The sequence below is a fragment of the Dasypus novemcinctus genome, chromosome 9, assembly GCF_030445035.2.
Source record: "Dasypus novemcinctus isolate mDasNov1 chromosome 9, mDasNov1.1.hap2, whole genome shotgun sequence".
In the NCBI taxonomy this organism is placed as follows: domain Eukaryota; kingdom Metazoa; phylum Chordata; class Mammalia; order Cingulata; family Dasypodidae; genus Dasypus; species Dasypus novemcinctus.
The window spans coordinates 103,436,210-103,450,788 of NC_080681.1; positions in this window are offsets into that span (position 1 = coordinate 103,436,210).

Consider the following 14,579-nt stretch of genomic DNA (forward strand, 5'->3'; position numbering starts at 1 on the left):
CCATTTCTTCCTTTTATTCAAGGTCTTTATCTATTTGCACCACCAGTGGTAGTTTCTTAAACCTTAAAATTTAAACCCAAAGTACTATCAACAAAATAAAATAAATAAATAAATGGGACCTCTTTAAAATTAAACACTTTTGTTCTTCAAATGATTTTGTCAAGAAAGTAGAAAGGCAGCCTACTCAATGGAGAAATATTTGTAAACCACATATATCCACTAAGGGTTTGATACCTAGGTTATATAAAGAAATCATGCAACTCAACAATAAAGACAAGCAACTCAATTTAAAAATGGGCAAAAGACTTGAATAGACATTTTCCCAAAGAGAAAATACAAATGGCCAAAAAGCACATGGAAAAATGTTTAACATCACTAACTGGGAGGGAAATGCAGATCATAATGAGAGGGGAACAGATGTCACTCAAGCAGTTGATTGCCTACCTCTCATATGGGAGGTCCTGGGTTCAATTCCCAGTTCCTCCTAAAGAAGACAAACAAACAAGTGGATATTGAGAAAAAAACTAAACAATGAGCAGACAACAAGAAAAAAGTGAGCAGAAAATGAGCAGACAATGAGCAGAAAATGAGCAAAAACAAACAAGCAGAGAGCAGGTGTGACTCAAGCAGTTGAGTGCCTGCCTCCCATGTGGGACGTCCCAGATTAGTTCCCTGGTGCCTCCTGAAAAGAAAACAGATAGACAATGAACAACAACAAACAAACAAACAAACAAAAAACCCAAGCAGACAATGAGCAAAAACAACGAGCAGGGAAGCAGACCTGGCCCAGTGGATAGGGTGTCTGTCTACCACATGGGAGGTCTGCGGTTCAAACCCCAGGCCTCCTTGACCCATGTGGAGCTGGCCCACGTGCAGTGCTGATGTGTGCAAGGAGTGCTGTGCCACGCAGGGGTGCCGCCTGCGTAGGGGAGCCCCACACACAAGGAGTGTGCCCCATAAGGAGAGCTGCCCAGCGCGAGAGAAAGTGCAACCTGCCCAGGAATAATGCCACACACACGGAGAGCTGACACAAGAAGATGATGCAACAAAAAGAGACACAGATTCCCATGCCGCAGACAACAACAGAAGCAGACAAAGAAGAACACGCAGCTAATGGACACAGAGAACAGATAGCTGGGATGGGGGAGGGTGGGGGAGGGTGGGGGAGGGAAGGGGAGAGAAAGAAATAAGATAAATCTTTAAAAAAAAAAAAGAAGAAAACAACGAGCACACGGGTGCCATCTTGGGAGGGGGAGGACTACAATGAGATATCATTTAACACCTTATAGAATGGCCATTATTTATTTAAAACAAAAACAAACAGAAAACTGCAAGTGCTGGAGAGGATGTGAAGAAATAGGAACACTTCTTCACTGTTGGTTGGAATGTAAAATGGTGCAGCGTCTGTGGAAAACAGTTTGGCAGTACCTCAAGAGGCTGAATATAGAACTGCCATACGATCCAGCAATCCTGTTACTGGGAATATATTCAGAAGAACTGAAAGCAAGGGTGTGAACTGACATTTGCACAGCAACATTCAAAGCAGCATTATTCACAATTGCTAAAATATGGAAACAACCCAAATGCCCATCAACCGATGAGTGGATAAACAAAATGTGATATATGCATACAATGGAATACTATTCAGCTGTAAAAATAAATGAAATCAGAATGCATAGGACAACATGAATGAACCTTGGGGACATTATGTTGAGTAAAATAAGCCAGACACAAAAGGACAAATATCATATGGCCTCACTAATATGAACTAATTATGTTGCATAAACTCATGGAAAGAAACTCTAGAGGTTACTAGGAGATGGAATGTGGGTTGAGAATGGGAGCTGATGCTTAATGTATGTAGAATTTTTAATAAGGTGTATTGTAAAAGTGTGGAAATGAATAGAGTTGATGGTAACACATTATAGTGAGTATAGCTAACACTGCTGATTTATAAATGTGATTGTGGCTGGAAGAGGTAGTCTGTGGGTGTAAATGTCAATTGAAAGGAAGCTGAAGAATAGTCTAGGGAGTGTATAATATAGTGATTTCAATGGTGAATGAAGATTGTGGTTAATAGTATAAATATAAGAATGATCTGGGAAATGGATGTGGTTCAACCAATTGGGCTCCCATCTACCATATAGGAGGTCCAGGGTTCGCTGCCCAGGGACTTCTGGTGAGGGCAAGCTGGCCCATGCAGTGAGCTGGCCCACACGGAGTGCCTGCCCATGCTGGAATGCTGCCCCACACAGGAGTGCCCCATGTGGGAATGCCGCCCAGCGTGGGAAAAGCCACCCCCCGCAGGAGTGCCAGCCAATACTGAGAACTGGCGCAGCAAGATGATTCAACAAGAGACACAGAGGAGGGAAAATAAGAAGACATAACAGAACAGGGAGCTGAGGTGGCGCAAGAGAGTAATCGCCTCTCTCCCACTCCTGGAAGGTCCCAGAATCAGCTCCCAGAGCCGCCTAATGAGAATACAAGCAGACACAGAAGAACACAGAGTGTATGGACACAGAGAGCAGACAACAGGGGGAATGGGTGGGGGTGAGAATAAATAAAATAAACCTTTTTTAAAAAAAGAATGATCTTTAGCAAAGTGTTAAGAATAAGGTGATACATGAGAAAAATACAACTAATGTAACTTATGAATGCTAGTTTACAGTAATATTGTAATATTTTTGCAGCAATGGCAAAGAAGATATATCAATTCTAAGAGACAACTATAGGGAGGTATAAGGGGATATGAGATTTTTTGTTTTGGAGTAATGAAAATGTTCTAAAATTGAGGTGATGACAGCACAACTCAGTGATGAACATGAGAGCAACTGAATGTACACTTTAAATGAATTGTACAAACCATGGGGTTGTATAACACAATGAATCCTGTGGTGGAAGATGGACTGTGGTTAAAAGAACAAATATAAGAACATTCTTTGATGGACTATAACAAATATATAATAATCAGGTGGGTGGGGAAAATACACCAAATGTAAGATATGGGCTATAGTTAGTAGTAATATTTTGATGATGCCCTTTCATCATTTGTAACATGTTTCATAACAATGCAATGTGTTGTTGGTGGGGTGATATATGGAAAATTCACAAATAGGGAAATTAAAAAACATACCCTTAAACAACCAAAGGGTCAAAGAAGAAATCACAAGGAAAGTAAATATCTTGAGTTGAATGAAAATAATAACACAACATACCAAAACTTATGGAATGCAGCAAAGGCAGTGCTGAGAGAGAAATTTATATTTCTAAATGATTACACTGAAAAAGAAGAAAACTCTCAAATCAGAAGCCTAACCTCCCAACAGCAGAATCTAGAAAAAGAAGAGAAAACTAAACCTAAAGTGGGAAGAAGGAAGAAAATAACAGAGATTAAAGTGTAAACAAATGAAATAGAGAATAAAAATACAATAGAGAGAATCAACACCAAAAGTTGTTTCCTTGAAAAGATCAATAATATTGGCTAACTGTAGCTAGAACGACAAAGAAAAAAAGAAGACACTAATACCTAAAATCAGAAATTAAAGGAGTGCATTGCTACCATCATACAGAAATGAAAAGGATTATAAGAGGACATTATGAGTTATTTTATGCCAACCAATTAGATAAATCCGATGAAATGGACAAATTCCTAGAAACACATAATCTGCTGAAACTGAATCAAGAAGATATAGAAGATCTCAACAGATTAATAACTTGTAAAGAGATTGAATCAGTAATCAGAAATCTCCAAGGCAGAGACCCAGACAGGCAGATGCCTCCACGTGCCTTGCCACATGGATCTCGGGGTAGGTCTATTTGGATTTATTCTAATTGGAGTATTCTGAGTTTCTTGGACACGGATGTCTTTTATGAGAGTTGAGAAATTTTCAGCCATTGTTTCTTCAAATACTCTCTCTGCCCTCTTTCCCTTCTCTTATCCTTCTGGACCTCCCATAACATGTTTGCTGGTGTCCTTCATGCTATCATTCAACTCCCTCAGCTCCTGCTCCATTTTTCCAATTCTTTTCTTTCTCTGTTCTTCTCTTTTCAGTTTCACCTCTTCTGTCCTCTATGTCATTGATCTTTCTTCCATGATTTCAAATCTGCTGTCGTGCTCCTCTACTGTAATCTTTAAATTATTTTTTTATTCCTCCCTGCCTGAGATGGCTCCCTTTTCTGTCTACTCGTCTTCTTTTAGGAGGCATTGGGAACTGAACCCGGGACCTTCCATGTGGGAGGTGAGTGCCCAACCACTTGAGCCACTTCCCTTCCATACTGGTTGCATTGTCTGCTGGTTGCAGCATCTGCTGGCTGTGGCACCTGCTGGCTGCAGTGTCTGCTGGTTGTGGCAGTTGCAGCATCTGCTGGTTGTGGATCTGCTGGTTGTGGCAACTGTTCTTCTTCTTTAGGAGGCAATGGGAACCGAAGCTGGGACCTCCTGTGTGGGAAGCAGGTGCCCAATTGCTTGAGCCATATCCACTCCCCTATTGTATTTTTTTAAAAATCTCACTTATTGTGTCTTTCATTCCCATAATCTGTTCTTTTTCTATCCAAGGTTTCAAATTTTTCTTTGTGCTCACTCAGTGTCTTTTTAATGACTTTTATTTCTTTAGCCATGTTGTCCTTCAACTCCATGATCTGATTTAGGAGACTTGTATAAACCTCATTGATTAGCTGTTTTACGTCCTGTGTCTCATCTGGAGCTTTGATGTGTTCCTTTGCCTGAGTCACATCTTCCTTTTTCTTAGTATGGCTTGTAGTTTTTTGCTGATGTCTAGGCATCTGATTCTGATACTGAGTTTACTCTGATGTTCGGTTTCTCTCTCTTGCCTAGGGATTTACTGTTAAGTAGCTGTGTGCTACCACTGTTCTTTGACTCTTGATTCAACTTGTTCTAGGTATTTAGGATTGCCCCTATTTAACTGCTTAGCCAGGGTTAAGGACCTCGTAATGGGGGGCAAGCCAGTTTCCAAGAGTCCTGGAGAGGGTGGCAGTAAAGGCACCTGATTGCCTCTTTTATTTATTATTAATTTCCCTTTTTGTACATTTTTCTGGTCTGCCAGCAGATGGCATTCTTTGGCAGACCTCTCAGCTCAGACCCCAGGTGCTGGGGGAAAATGCACTCAGTGTAACTCTGCAGTGGGCTGTGCAGAAGTAACGTCCTCAGGGCTGGCCAAGCCTCACAAACTTTCTCAGAGGCTGTTCTACTCCCTTGGCTGCCTGTACCCTCCCTTTCTCTGCCTCCTCAGCAACCAGCCCAGGACAATAGGAAGGGTATTTGAGAAGGAAAATTATCTTTAGCTCCCTGCCCACTCTCAGTGCAAACAATGTTGCAGACTTACCTGGCCTGGAAGTGTGCCAATGCAGTCCATGGGCTGCTATTTGCTCTGAGTGTGGGGGGATGGGCGGCAGCAGCTGCAGCTTTACTCACAGGATTTTTCAGCCAGCTGAGACTCCTTTCCTTCATCCCTCTCTATTTTGGGTAGTGTCTCACCTTCCCCTGGTGTCCCCAGCTCCAGAGCACCCCTCTAGACAGTCTCAGCCTGTTCTCTAGCTAATTTTTTCCTGGGAGAGAAGTGATCTCTCTGCCTCTCTAATCCTCCTTCTAAGAACTCTAAGCTTTTAATCTAATAAATTCCCATTATAAAAACCAATCCATTTCTGGCATATTGCTCCCAGCAGACTTTAGCAAACTAAAACAGTACATTTAAATAATTATATACCAAGATCAAGTGGGATTTATCCCAGGTATGCAAGGGTGGCTCAACATAAGAAAATCAGTTAATGTAATACACCACATAAACAGAACAAAGGTAAAAACCATACAATCACCTCAACTGATGCAGAAAATTTTATTTGACAAAATTGAGCACCCTTTCTTTATAAAAACATTTAGAACACTAGCAAGAGAAGAAAGGTTCCTCAACATGATAAAGAGTATATATGAAAAGCCCCACAGCTAACATCCTACTTAATGGTAAAAGACCGAAAGATTTCCCTGTAAGATAAGGAATGAGGGAATGAGATAAGGATGCCCACTGTCACCACTGTTATTCAACATTGTACTAGAAGTTCTTACCAGAGTAATTAGGCAAGGAAAAGAAATAAAAGGCATCCAGAATGGAAAGGAAGAATTGAAACTTCCCTACTTGCAGATGCATTATCCTACATACAGAAAATCCTGAAAATTTCACAACAAAGCTCTTAAAGCTCATAAACAAGTTCAATAAAGTGGTGGGGTACAAGATTAACATGCAAAAATCAGTAGTGTTTCTATAATGAACAATATGAAAAGGAAATAACGTTTACAAAAGCAATAACAAAAAAAGAGAAATATCTCAGAATGAATTTAACCAAGGATGTAAAGGACTTATACATAAAAAACTATAAAACATTGCTAAAAGAAAGTTAAAAAGATCTAAATAAGTGGAAGGACATTCTGTGTCCATGGATTTGAAGGCTATATATTGGTAAGATGTTAGTTCTACCCACAGCAATTTACAGATTCAACAACACAATCCCAAACAAAATTCCAACAGCCTTCCCTAAAGAAATGGAAAAGCCAGTCATCAAGTTTATATAGCATGGTAAGAAGCCCTGAATAGCCAAAGCCATCTTGAAAAAAAAAGAATGAAGGACCCACATTCCTGAATTTAAAACTATTACAAAGCAACAGTAATCAAAACAGCAGGGTGGACTTCTGGGGAAGGTGGCAGAATATGGAGTTCCAGGACTCAGTCCCTCCACCAAACAACTGTTAAACAGGCAAGAACTGTCTGAAACAACTATTTTAAAACTCTGGTGGCCAGAAGAACCCTGTAGAACTTCCAGGAAAGAGCAGTAGGAAGAGGCTGATAAATTATGGTAAAGAACAGTAAATTGCTCTGTATGCATGGCAGCTACCAGAGTCCATCACCCACTTTTGCAGCAGGCCACCATGAGGTCTGGTCCCTGGCTAGCTCACTGGTGACAGAAAGGGACATAACACTCTTCTTCCCCAAGGACCTGGGTGGGCAAGGCTGATTGATCCCAGCTTTTGATTAGCAAGTTTGGATCACTAGGGACCTGGCTCTGAAGGCAGCTATTGTTTCAATTTCTCCTGGACAGAAGCAGAGGTGGTGGAGATTTAAAGATGCAGCACTTCCTCAGGGCTGAATGGCTTGGGCAGGCCAGGAACGCTCAGCCTTGGGGAGCTGTCAGAGGAGCTCTTGGCACCCTTGCTGATCTCCTCCCCCAGGCACTTTGGAGCCGGTCTGCACCCCTTCGTGGATCCCTGTCCCTGTTCGGGCTGGGAGAGACTGACTTGGGAAAGTTCTCTTTGGGGTGCCCCTCCTCCTAAATTCACCTTCCAGGTGAAAGCAGCTTGAGACTATGAAAGAAATGTGAAAAATGATGGAGGTGGACAGTTTGGGTCAAAGTCCTGCAGACTTCAAACACCCAGGAAAGGGAGCTCTATTTCCTGGGAAACAGAGGGGATGACCAAACTCCTTAGAGAGGGGAACTCCAAAACAACTAACAAGCAAAAGCCCAGGACAAGAGAGAGGCCCAGGGAGACGGGGAAAACCGTGCACACTATGTTTTCCATGGGAAGATCTTCCTGACAAGGGGACTGAAGCTCAAGAAAAATCTTGAACTGGTTACAGAACCAAAAAACAGACACATCATGGAATAAATTCCAGAGTTAACACTTTAAAATATTAAAATGTATAATGTGCAACAGAATGCAAGACGAACAAAGATTCAGGAAATGATCACCCATCCAAGGAAGAGGATAAAAATACAGAAAGCACCAATAAAGCAGATGAGAATGTGGACATCTCAAACAAAGCCTTTTAAAAATTATCTTAAAAATGCTCAGAGATGAGGGAAAATACAAATAGAACTAAAGAATGTCAGGAAAACAATGAATGAACAATATGAGAGTCTAAGTAAAAGATTGAAATTTTAAAGAGGAACCAAACAGAAATACTGGAGCTGAAGACCACAATAAGTAAAATGAAAAAAAGTGCCCAGGAAGGTTTCAAAAGCAGATTGGAACTGGCATGAGAAAGAAGGAGTGAACCTGAAGACAAGACACTTGAAATGAGTTAAGCTGAGAAGCAGAAAAATAAAAGAAATATTAAAAGTGAAAATAGCCTAAGACACTCTGGGATAGCATCAAGCACACCAGTATATGCATTTTGGAAGTCCCCGAAGGAAAGGAAAGAGAGAATGGGGCCAAAGGAATGGTGAAAGAAATAATGACAGAGAACTTTCCAAACGTAAAAAAGATGTGAATACTCACATTCAAGAAGCTCAGAGAACACCAAACAAGGATAAACAATGTTATAAATTGGTCACACTATTGAATGCAGAGAAAAGAGAGAGAGTTCTTAAGGCTGCAAAAGAAAAGCAACATGCTACATATAAGGGAGTCCCAATTAGATTGAGTGCTGATTTCTCATCAGAAACCATGAAGGCAAGAAGACGGAAGGTTGAAATACCCAAAAGTGCTGAGAGAAAACAACGGCCAGCCAAGAATTTTATATCCAGCAAAACTCTCTTTCAGAAATAAGGGAGAGATTAAGACATTCTCAGATAAACAAAAGCTGAGGTAGTTCATCACTGCTAGATCTTCCCTAAAAGCAATTTTAAAGAATGTCCTTCAGACTGAAAAGAAAGTACACAAGACAGTGGTTCAAAGCAGCATAATGCCCTGCAGTAAAGGTATAAAGGTAATGATAAATGCCAGTATTTTTTTTTAAAGGTTTTTTTTTTAAAAAAAGATTTATTTATTTATTTAATTTCCCCCCCTCCCCTGGTTGTCTGTTCTTGGTGTCTATTTGTTGCGTCTTGTTTCTTTGTCTGCTTTTTTTTGTTTCTTTGTCCGCTTCTGTTGTCGTCAGCGGCGCAGGAAGTGTGGGCGGCGCCATTCCTGGGCAGGCTGCACTTTCTTTTCACGCTGGGCGGCTTTCCTCACGGGCGCACTTCTTGCGCGTGGGGCTCCCCCACGCGGGGGACACCCTTGCGTGGCACGGCACTCCTTGCGCGCATCAGCGCTGCGCATGGCCAGCTCCACACGGGTCGAGGAGGCCCAGGGTTTGAACCGCGGACCTCCCATATGGTAGACGGACGCCCTAACCACTGGGCCAAAGTCCGTTTCCCAAATGCCAGTATTATTATACTGCATTGTTTGACTCCACTTTTTACTTCCTACAGGTGCTAAAACACAAATGCATTAAAAATAATGATGAGGGAAGTGGATGTGGCTCAACATATAGAGCATTCACCTACCATATAGGAGGTCCAAGGGTTTGATACCCAGGGCCTCCTGGCTCGTGTGGTGAGCTGGCCCACATGCAGTGCTGCCGCACACTACGAGTGCTGGCCCACGCAGGGATGCCCCTACGTAAGGGTGCCCCTGTGTAAGGAATGGCTCCTGCACAAGGAGAACTGCCCCACATGAAACCACAGCCTGCCCAGGAGTGGTGCCACACACACAGATAGCTAAAGCAGCAAGATGACGCAACAAAAAGAGACACAGATCCCCAGTGCCACCTAATGAGAATACAAGTGGATACAGAATAACATGCAATGAATGGACACAGAGAGCAGACAAACTGGGGGTGGGGGTGGGGGGTGGGGAGGGGGGAATAAATCTTAAAAAAAAAAAGATGAATCTATGTTTTTGGACTTACAATGTAAAAAGATGTAAATAGTAATAAGTACCAAAAAAAAAAAAGTTGTGGGATAGAGGGTTATGGAAAAAGTATATGTGCATGCTATTGAAGTCAAGTTGGTATCAAACCAAATATGATTGTTATATATTTATGATGTTAAATTTTTACCACAGGTATCCACAAGGAAAATAGATGAAAAATACATCCAGATAAAATGAGAAGGCACTCAATATGGTACAACACAATAAAGCAATAAATTAAAAAATGGGCAAAAGACTTAACTAGACATTTCTCCAAAGAAGATACACAATGGCCAAAAAGTACATGAAAAGATGTGCAACATCATTAGCCATATGGAAATGCAAATCAAAATAATGAGATACCATTTCACACCCACTGGAATGGTTATTATTAAAAACCTTGAAAATTCCAAGCATTGGAGAGGATGTGAAGAAATAGGAACACTCATTCATCATTGGTGGGAATGTAAAATTATGCAGCTGCTGTGGAAGACAATTTGGCGATTCCTCAGAAAGTAAAGTACAGAGTTACCATATAACCTGACAATCTCACTTCTAGGTATATAGCCAAAAATATTGAAGCAGTGACTTGAACAGATATTTGCACACTGATGGTCACAGCAGCATTATTCACAATTACCAAAAGATGGAAGCAATCCAAGTATCCACCAACTGAGGAATGGGTAAACAAAATATTGTATATAGTACATACAAAGGAGTATTATTCAGCTGTAAAAAGGAATGAAGTTCTGATACATGCTACAGTATGAATGAACTTTAGAGACAACATGTTGAGTGAAATAAGCCAGGCAAAAAAGGATAAATATTGTACAATATCACTATTATGAATTAATTAAAATAATCAAATCTGTAGTGTCAGAAACTAGAATATAGATTTCCGTGGGCTGGGGCAGGAATAGGGAATAGGGAATAGGGAATAGGGAATAGGGAGTATTGCGTAAATTGTATTTGGGGTAATGGAAAAGTTTTCTATTTGGGGTAATGGAAAAGTTTTGGTAATGGATGGTAGTGATGGAAACACAACAGTACAAAATTAATAGCACTGAATTAGGTAATTGAATGTGGTTAAAGGGGAAATCTTAGGCTGTATGTATGTTACTAGTTAAAAAAAACAACAACCATAGGACTGTAAACATAGAGAACCCTAATGTAAACCACGGAGTATAGTTACTAGTACAATTATAATAAATTCTTTTATCAATTATAACAAAAATACCATAATCCTGCAAGGTGTTAATAATGGGGGCAGATATATGGGAACTTTGATTTTCTGTGTGACTTTTCTGTAAACTTACAACTTCTCTAATAAAAAAATTTAACTAAAACCACAGTGAAATGCCATTTCATACCACTAGCATGGCATACTAGTCAGCCAAAGGGGTGCTGATGCCAAAAACCAGAAACTGGTTGGTTTTTATAAAGGGTATTTATTTGGGGTAGAAGCTTACAGTTACCAGGTCATAAAACATAAGTTACTTCCCTCACCAAAGTCTATTGCCACGTGTTGGGGCAAGATGGCTGCCGATGTCTGCCAAGAGTTCAGGCTTCTTGGGTTCCTCTGTTCCCCAGGCTTGCTTCTCTTTCCTCACAACCAAGCTCCTCTGTGTGCTTACTTCCCAGGGCTCCCGCTCAAGACACCAGCATCAAAACTTCAACTCTCTTCTTTTGCCATGTCTTTTATCTGTGAATCCCTTGGTGGGTGAGGGCACAATGCCCTACTGATGTGGCCCAATCAAAGCCCTAATTATAATTTAATTAAGTAAATATAAAACTTCAGACAGACCAGTTTACAAACATAATCCAGTATCCTTGGAATTCATAACTGTATCAAACTGCTACACATGGCTAAAATAAAAAAGGATTAATGTGCTGGTTTGAGTCTTTTGTGGTCCCCAGAAAATTATGTTCTTAAAGCTAACCCATTCCTGTGTGTGTAAGCCTATTTTATATGGAACCTTTTAGTTAGATTCAACTAAAGGATCTTTTGGTTAGATCGCTTTTGACTAGATTGCTTCTGTTGATTAGAATGATTATACTGGGGGGACCTAGAATGGGTCTTAATCCTTGTACTAGAGTCTTATATATATTGAGGACTGAAAGCAGAGGCACACAGAGAAAGAGAACTGCCATCTTTACTCTGTCACATGAGAACAGACTCCAGGATTGCCTACAGCCTCAGAAAATGGAGAAACCCTGGGAGGCTGAGAGAGAGGCTGGAGCCTGGAATCAGCAGAGCAACCTGAAGCTGAAAAAATGAGCATGGGGGAGAAACAAATCATACTGCTGATCGCCCACAGCTGAGCTCTGGGAGAAGGTGAGCCTGGAGGAGAAGGCAGAAACTGGCCGCCATTTTGCCTTGCCATGTGGCAGAAGTCCACTATCACCAGCAGCCAACCTTTGTTGAGACAGCATCTCTGATGATACCTTGATTTGGACATTTTCATGGCCTCAGCACTGTAAGATTTTACCCTAATAAATTCCCATTATAAAAGCCAACCCATTTCTGGTATTTTGCCTTGACAGCCTTTAGCAAACTAAAACAATTAATAATACCAAATATTGGTGAGGTTTAGAACAACTGGAATTCTCATACATTGCTAGTAAGAGTGTAAATGAGTACAACCACCTTTGAAAGCTAACCATTTCTGAGAAAGTTAAACATTTATCTACATTACAAAGTAGAAATTCCACTTCTAGGTATGCAAGGGATCTAGGCTGATTCCAGGTCTGTGGCAGGAAATATACAAGATAGAGAGAGAAATACAGTAATGTGAATCTAAAAGTAGGCTTGACAAAAATACTAATAAAAATAGCCTGGCTCCTCCAGCATCACCCCTATGACGAAAGTGGTTCAGCAGCGCAGGCTGGAGGCTGGGCTCAGCAGGAGAAGGTTTCTTGGCTGCTGCTGACTTGAAACAGTTCTGTCTGCAGCATGATCAACATGATCCCTTGCTGACTGGGGTATCTTCAAGTACCAACCCTTTCAGACCTCAGGAAGTTTGTTCCTTTTTGTAGTAAAATGAATCTTTCAAAGGATTTCTAAACCACTTTTCATGAGCCAGTGAATAATAAAACAGGGCTAAATTTGAAGCCTGTACAAAAGCTTATCCCGGTACCACACGTGCCGTACTACACAAATGTCTACTTTCCTCAGTCTTCAACATCTACCTCTCTGAATTTTCATGAGTTTCTATTTCACAAGAGTAATTATAACACTGGCAAGAACATACAGTAAAATGTATAAAACAATAATTTAAAAGATGAATCTAATTAAGACTCTAGCTCCAACTACTAATTAACGGAAAATTCAGAGGAGAGAGGAACATGCTAAACTACACCACAGGAGTGTGATTAGCAACAGCTGTGGGGCACGCTAAAGGAAACTAAACTCTAAGGAACAAATCTGATCTAGTTTGATTAAGAAATGAATTACAAAAAGAAAAAAAAAAAAGATGGAGAAACCAAAGATTAAATGACATTTAAGAGACATGTTGGGAAGCGGACTTGGCCCAATGGATTGGGCATCCGCCTACCACATGGGAGGTCCGTGGTTGAAACCCCGGGCCTCCTTGATTCGTGTGGAGCTGGCCCATGCGCAGCGCTAATACGCACAAGGAGTGCCGTGCCGCGCCACACAGGGGTGTCCCCCACGTAGGGGAGCCCCACGTGCAAGGAGTGCGCCCCGTAAGGAGAGCTGCCCAGCGTGAAAGAAAGTGCAGCCTGCCCAAGAATGGCACTGCACCCACGAAGAGCTGACACAATAAGATGATGCAATAAAAAGAAACACAGATTCCTATTGCCGCTGATAAGGATAGAAGCAGTCACAGAAGAACACAGTGAGTAGACAACTGGCGGGAGGAAGGGGAGAGAAATAAATAACTAAATCTTTAAAAAAAAAAAAAAGGGCAGCGGACTTGGCCCAGTGGTTAGGACGTCCGTCTACCACATGGGAGGTCTGCAGTTCAAAACCCGGGCCTCCTTGACCTGTGTGGAGCTGGCCCATGTGCAGTGCTGATGTGCACAAGGAGTGCCCTGCCATGCAGGGGTGTCCCCCGTGTAGGGGAGCCCCATGCGCAAGGAGTGTGCCCTGTAGGGAGAGCTGCCCAGTGCGAAAGAAAGTGCAGCCTGCCCAGGAATGGCACCGCACACACGGAGAGCTGACACAACAAGATGACGCAACGAAAAGAAACACAGATTTCCGTGCTGCTGACAACAACAGAAGCGGACAAAGAAGATGCAGCAAATAGACACAGAGAACAGACAACCAGGGTGGGGGGGGGGAGGTGAGAGAAATAAATAAATAAATAAATCTTTTTTAAAAATAAAATAAAATAAAAGACATGTTAACCATAACAGTAGGAGTAGTTCCGGTTGCATCGTGGAGACACGCGGAGGTCGGGAGTTGATGTGGGGTGGTCTTGGCTCAGGTGGTGGTGCTGGGATGTATACCTCCTTGTCTGCCTCTGCTGCGGGTTTGGGCTCTGTGGACCCGCAGTTGCAGCATTTTATCGAGGTGGATAAAATGCACTTTCAGCAGCTGGTGCACCATATGACTGAACTTTGTTAGGAGACATGCATGGACAAGCCTGAGTTGAAGTTGGACAGTGGGGCTGAGGCCTTTTTCGTGAACTGTGTTGAGTACTTCCTTGACACAAGCCGATTCATCTTGAATCCACTGGAACAGACCCAGAAATCCAAGCCAGTCTTGTCAGAAAGTCTTACTGACTGATCTTGGCATTACCTCTTTGGAAAAGGAAGGTAGTTCAAGAAATAAAGAGCTGTTGATGGGATGGTTGAAGAAAAGGCTTCCAGGGGATTGGCACCTACCTTTTATCACTCTTGGGACATGCTGTCATCTGAGCATGAAGAGAGACCAGTT